Source organism: Felis catus, chromosome C1 (assembly GCF_018350175.1).
Source record: "Felis catus isolate Fca126 chromosome C1, F.catus_Fca126_mat1.0, whole genome shotgun sequence".
Classification (NCBI taxonomy): Eukaryota; Metazoa; Chordata; class Mammalia; order Carnivora; family Felidae; genus Felis; species Felis catus.
The window spans coordinates 143,573,996-143,579,839 of NC_058375.1; positions in this window are offsets into that span (position 1 = coordinate 143,573,996).

Genomic DNA, 5,844 nt, shown 5'->3' on the forward strand with positions numbered 1-5,844 from the left:
AATAAAGATCAGAGCAGAAATAAACAATATAGAATCTAAAAAAACTGTAGAGCAGATCAACGAAACCAAGAGTTGGTTTTTTGAAAAAATAAACAAAATTGACAAACCTCTAGCCAGGCTTCTCAAAAAGAAAAGGGAGATGACCCAAATAGATAAAATCATGAATGAAAATGGAATTATTACAACCAATCCCTCAGAGATACAAACAATTATCAGGGAATACTATGAAAAATTATATGCCAACAAATTGGACAACCTGGAAGAAATGGACAAATTCCTGAACACCCACACTCTTCCAAAACTCAATCAGGAGGAAATAGAAAGCTTGAACAGACCCATAACCAGCGAAGAAATTGAATCGGTTATCAAAAATCTCCCAACAAATAAGAGTCCAGGACCAGATGGCTTCCCAGGGGAGTTCTACCAGACGTTTAAAGCAGAGATAATACCTATCCTTGTCAAGCTATTCCAAGAAATAGAAAGGGAAGGAAAACTTCCAGACTCATTCTATGAAGCCAGTATTACTTTGATTCCTAAACCAGACAGAGACCCAGTCAAAAAAGAGAACTACAGGCCAGTATCCCTGATGAATATGGATGCAAAAATTCTCAATAAGATACTAGCAAATCGAATTCAACGGCATATAAAAAGAATTATTCACCATGATCAAGTGGGATTCATTCCTGGGATGCAGGGCTGGTTCAACATTCGCAAATCAATCAATGTGATACATCACATTAACAAAAAAAAAGAGAAGAACCATATGATCCTGTCAATCGATGCAGAAAAGGCCTTTGACAAAATCCAGCACCGTTTCTTAATAAAAACCCTTGAGAAAGTCGGGATAGAAGGAACATACTTAAAGATCATAAAAGCCATTTATGAAAAGCCCACAGCTAACATCATCCTCAACGGGGAAAAACTGAGAGCTTTTTCCCTGAGATCAGGAACACGACAAGGATGCCCACTCTCACCGCTGCTGTTTAACACAGTGCTGGAAGTTCTAGCATCAGCAATCAGACAACAAAAGGAAATCAAAGGCATCCAAATTGGCAAAGACAAAGTCAAGCTTTCGCTTTTTGCAGATGATATGATATTATACATGGAAAATCCGACAGACTCCACCAAAAGTCTACTAGAACTGATACATGAATTCAGCAAAGTTGCAGGATACAAAAGCAATGTACAGAAATCAGTTGCATTCTTATACACTAACAATGAAGCAACAGAAAGACAAATAAAGAAACTGATCCCATTCACAATTGCACCAAGAAGCATAAAATACCTAGGAATAAATCTAACCAAAGATGTAAAGGATCTGTATGCTGAAAACTATAGAAAGCTTATGAAGGAAATTGAAGAAGATTTAAAGAAATGGAAAGACATTCCCTGCTCATGGATTGGAAAAATAAATATTGTCAAAATGTCAATACTACCCAAAGCTATCTACACATTCAATGCAATCCCAACCAAAATTGCACCAGCATTCTTCTCGAAACTAGAACAAGCCATCTGAAAATTCATATGGAACCACAAAAGGCCCCGAATAGCCAAAGTAATTTTGAAGAAGAAGACCAAAGCAGGAGGCATCACAATCCCAGACTTTAGCCTCTACTACAAAGCTGTCATCATCAAGACAGCATGGTATTGGCACAGAAACAGACACATAGACCAATGGAATAGAACAGAAACCCCAGAACTAGACCCACAAACGTATGGCCAACTCATCTTTGACAAAGCAGGAAAGAACATCCAATGGAAAAAAGACAGTCTCTTTAACAAATGGTGCTGGGAGAACTGGACAGCAACATGCAGAAGGTTGAAACTAGACCACTTTCTCACACCATTCACAAAAACAAACTCCAAATGGATAAAGGACCTGAATGTGAGACAGGAAACCATCAAAACCTTAGAGGAGAAAGCAGGAAAAGACCTCTCTGACCTCAGCCGTAGCAATCTCTTACTCGACACATCCCCAAAGGCAAGGGAATTAAAAGCAAAAGTGAATTACTGGGACCTTATGAAGATAAAAAGCTTCTGCACAGCAAAGGAAACAACCAACAAAACTAAAAGGCAACCAACGGAATGGGAAAAGATATTCGCAAATGACATATCGGACAAAGGGCTAGTATCCAAAATCTATAAAGAGCTCACCAAACTCCACACCCGAAAAACAAATAACCCAGTGAAGAAATGGGCAGAAAACATGAATAGACACTTCTCTAAAGAAGACATCCGGATGGCCAACAGGCACATGAAAAGATGTTCAACGTCGCTCCTTATCAGGGAAATACAAATCAAAACCACACTCAGGTATCACCTCACGCCAGTCAGAGTGGCCAAAATGAACAAATCAGGAGACTCTAGATGCTGGAGAGGATGTGGAGAAACGGGAACCCTCTTGCACTGTTGGTGGGAATGCAAATTGGTGCAGCCGCTCTGGAAAGCAGTGTGGAGGTTCCTCAGAAAATTAAAAATAGACCTACCCTATGACCCAGCAATAGCACTGCTAGGAATTTATCCAAGGGATACAGGAGTACTGATGCATAGGGCCACTTGTACCCCAATGTTCATAGCAGCACTCTCAACAATAGCCAAATTATGGAAAGAGCCTAAATGTCCATCAACTGATGAATGGATAAAGAAATTGTGGTTTAGATACACAATGGAATACTACGTGGCAATGAGAAAAAATGAAATATGGCCTTTTGTAGCAACGTGGATGGAACTGGAGAGTGTGATGCTAAGTGAAATAAGCCATACAGAGAAAGACAGATACCATATGGTCTCACTCTTATGTGGACCCTGAGAAATTAACAGGAACCCATGGGGGAGGGGAAGGAAAAAAAAAAACAGGTTAGAGTGGGAGAGAGCCAAAGCATAAGAGACTCTTAAAAACTGAGAACAAACTGAGGGTTGATGGGGGGTGGGAGGGAGGAGAGGGTGGGTGATGGGTATTGAGGAGGGCACCTTTTGGGATGAGCACTGGGTGTTGTATGGAAACTAGTTTGTCAATAAATTTCATATATAAAAAAAAATTCCTTCTATTTTTCTGATCTTTCAGAAATTTATGTAATAAATGTGCATTGTTTTAAAATGAAAAAAAAAAAAAAAAGGAAGAACTTCTGTGTCTCCCTCTCTCTCTCTCTGCCCCTCCCCTGTTCATGCTCTGTCTCTCTCTGTCTCAAAAATAAATAAACGTTAAAAAAAATTTTTTTTAAGGGAAGAACTTTTTTGGGCACTAATAAGAATAAGAGGATGGGTAGTTAGGAGACAAGCAAGGAACGAGTTTGGGTTTGACTGGTTAGATCACTGAAAAGAGGTAAGCATCCTTAAACTAGGATTCACAAAACTAAACCATTGATTCAAATGTAAACAAACATTTATTAACCACATGCTAGCAGGCACTATTAACTTTATAATTCTGGTTAAGAAACAATATCTCAGGGCATGCCTGAGTGGCTCAGTTGGTCAGGCATCTGACTTGATTTTGGCTCAGGCTGTGATCTCACAGTTTATGAAATTGAGCCCCTTATTGGGCTCGATGTTGGGCATGCAGGTTGTTTGAGATTCTCTCTCTCTTTCTCTCTCTCTCTCTCTCTCTCTCTCTTTCTCTCTCTCTCCCTACCATCCCCACTTGCACTCTCTCTCTCAAAATAAAACAAAATAAAATAATTAAAAAGAAAAAATAAAAATGATCTCAGAAGCTCTCCTAGGACAAACTTGAAGAGGAATAGACTGCAGTGACAGAGATGAATAAAAAGGTCATTGAGTTCCTTCAGGCATGAAAAAGAAGGGTCTAACCAAGCCCGGAGAAGCAAGCCACCAGGATTTCAATAGCTTGACTCCCTTGATTGAGTCCCAAGTCAGACCAAATATATACCAAACTCTGTTTTATATCAAAGCATATTATAGTAAAGTTCCAATGTATCAATATTAAAGTAATCTTGCAGTCAGTTTCTTTGGTAAATACTTTAGGCTTAAGTCATCCTTTACCACAACACTAGCAAAATAAAACAAACCACCCATTTCTTTTTTTTTTTAATATATGAAATTTATTGTCAAATTGGTTTCCATACAACACCCAGTGCTCATCCCAAAAGGTGCCCTCCTCAATACCCATCACCCACCCTCTCCTCCCTCCCACCCCCCATCAACCCTCAGTTTGTTCTCAGTTTTTTAACAGTCTCTTATGCTTTGGCTCTCTCCCACTCTAACCTCTTTTTTTTTTTTTCCTTCCCCTCCCCCATGGGTTCCTGTTAATTTCTCAGGGTCCACATAAGAGTGAGACCATATGGTATCTGTCTTTCTCTGTATGGCTTATTTCACTTAGCATCACACTCTCCAGTTCCATCCACGTTGCTACAAAAGGCCATATTTCATTTTTTCTCATTGCCACGTAGTATTCCATTGTGTATCTAAACCACAATTTCTTTATCCATTCATCAGTTGATGGACATTTAGGCTCTTTCCATAATTTGGCTATTGTTGAGAGTGCTGCTATGAACATTGGGGTACAAGTGGCCCTATGCATCAGTACTCCTGTATCCCTTGGATAAATTCCTAGCAGTGCTATTGCTGGGTCATAGGGTAGGTCTATTTTTAATTTTCTGAGGAACCTCCACACTGCTTTCCAGAGCGGCTGCACCAATTTGCATTCCCACCAACAGTGCAAGAGGGTTCCCGTTTCTCCACATCCTCTCCAGCATCTAGAGTCTCCTGATTTGTTCATTTTGGCCACTCTGACTGGCGTGAGGTGATACCTGAGTGTGGTTTTGATTTGTATTTCCCTGATAAGGAGCGACGTTGAACATCTTTTCATGTGCCTGTTGGCCATCCGGATGTCTTCTTTAGAGAAGTGTCTATTCATGTTTTCTGCCCATTTCTTCACTGGGTTATTTGTTTTTCGGGTGTGGAGTTTGGTGAGCTCTTTATAGATTTTGGATACTAGCCCTTTGTCCGATATGTCATTTGCGAATATCTTTTCCCATTCCGTTGGTTGCCTTTTAGTTTTGTTGGTTGTTTCCTTTGCTGTGCAGAAGCTTTTTATCTTCATAAGGTCCCAGTAATTCACTTTTGCTTTTAATTCCCTTGCCTTTGGGGATGTGTCGAGTAAGAGATTGCTACGGCTGAGGTCAGAGAGGTCTTTTCCTGCTTTCTCCTCTAAGGTTTTGATGGTTTCCTGTCTCACATTCAGGTCCTTTATCCATTTGGAGTTTGTTTTTGTGAATGGTGTGAGAAAGTGGTCTAGTTTCAACCTTCTGCATGTTGCTGTCCAGTTCTCCCAGCACCATTTGTTAAAGAGACTGTCTTTTTTCCATTGGATGTTCTTTCCTGCTTTGTCAAAGATGAGTTGGCCATACGTTTGTGGGTCTAGTTCTGGGGTTTCTGTTCTATTCCATTGGTCTATGTGTCTGTTTCTGTGCCAATACCATGCTGTCTTGATGATGACAGCTTTGTAGTAGAGGCTAAAGTCTGGGATTGTGATGCCTCCTGCTTTGGTCTTCTTCTTCAAAATTACTTTGGCTATTCGGGGCCTTTTGTGGTTCCATATGAATTTTCAGATGGCTTGTTCTAGTTTCGAGAAGAATGCTGGTGCAATTTTGGTTGGGATTGCATTGAATGTGTAGATAGCTTTGGGTAGTATTGACATTTTGACAATATTTATTTTTCCAATCCATGAGCAGGGAATGTCTTTCCATTTCTTTAAATCTTCTTCAATTTCCTTCATAAGCTTTCTATAGTTTTCAGCATACAGATCCTTTACATCTTTGGTTAGATTTATTCCTAGGTATTTTATGCTTCTTGGTGCAATTGTGAATGGGATCAGTTTCTTTATTTGTC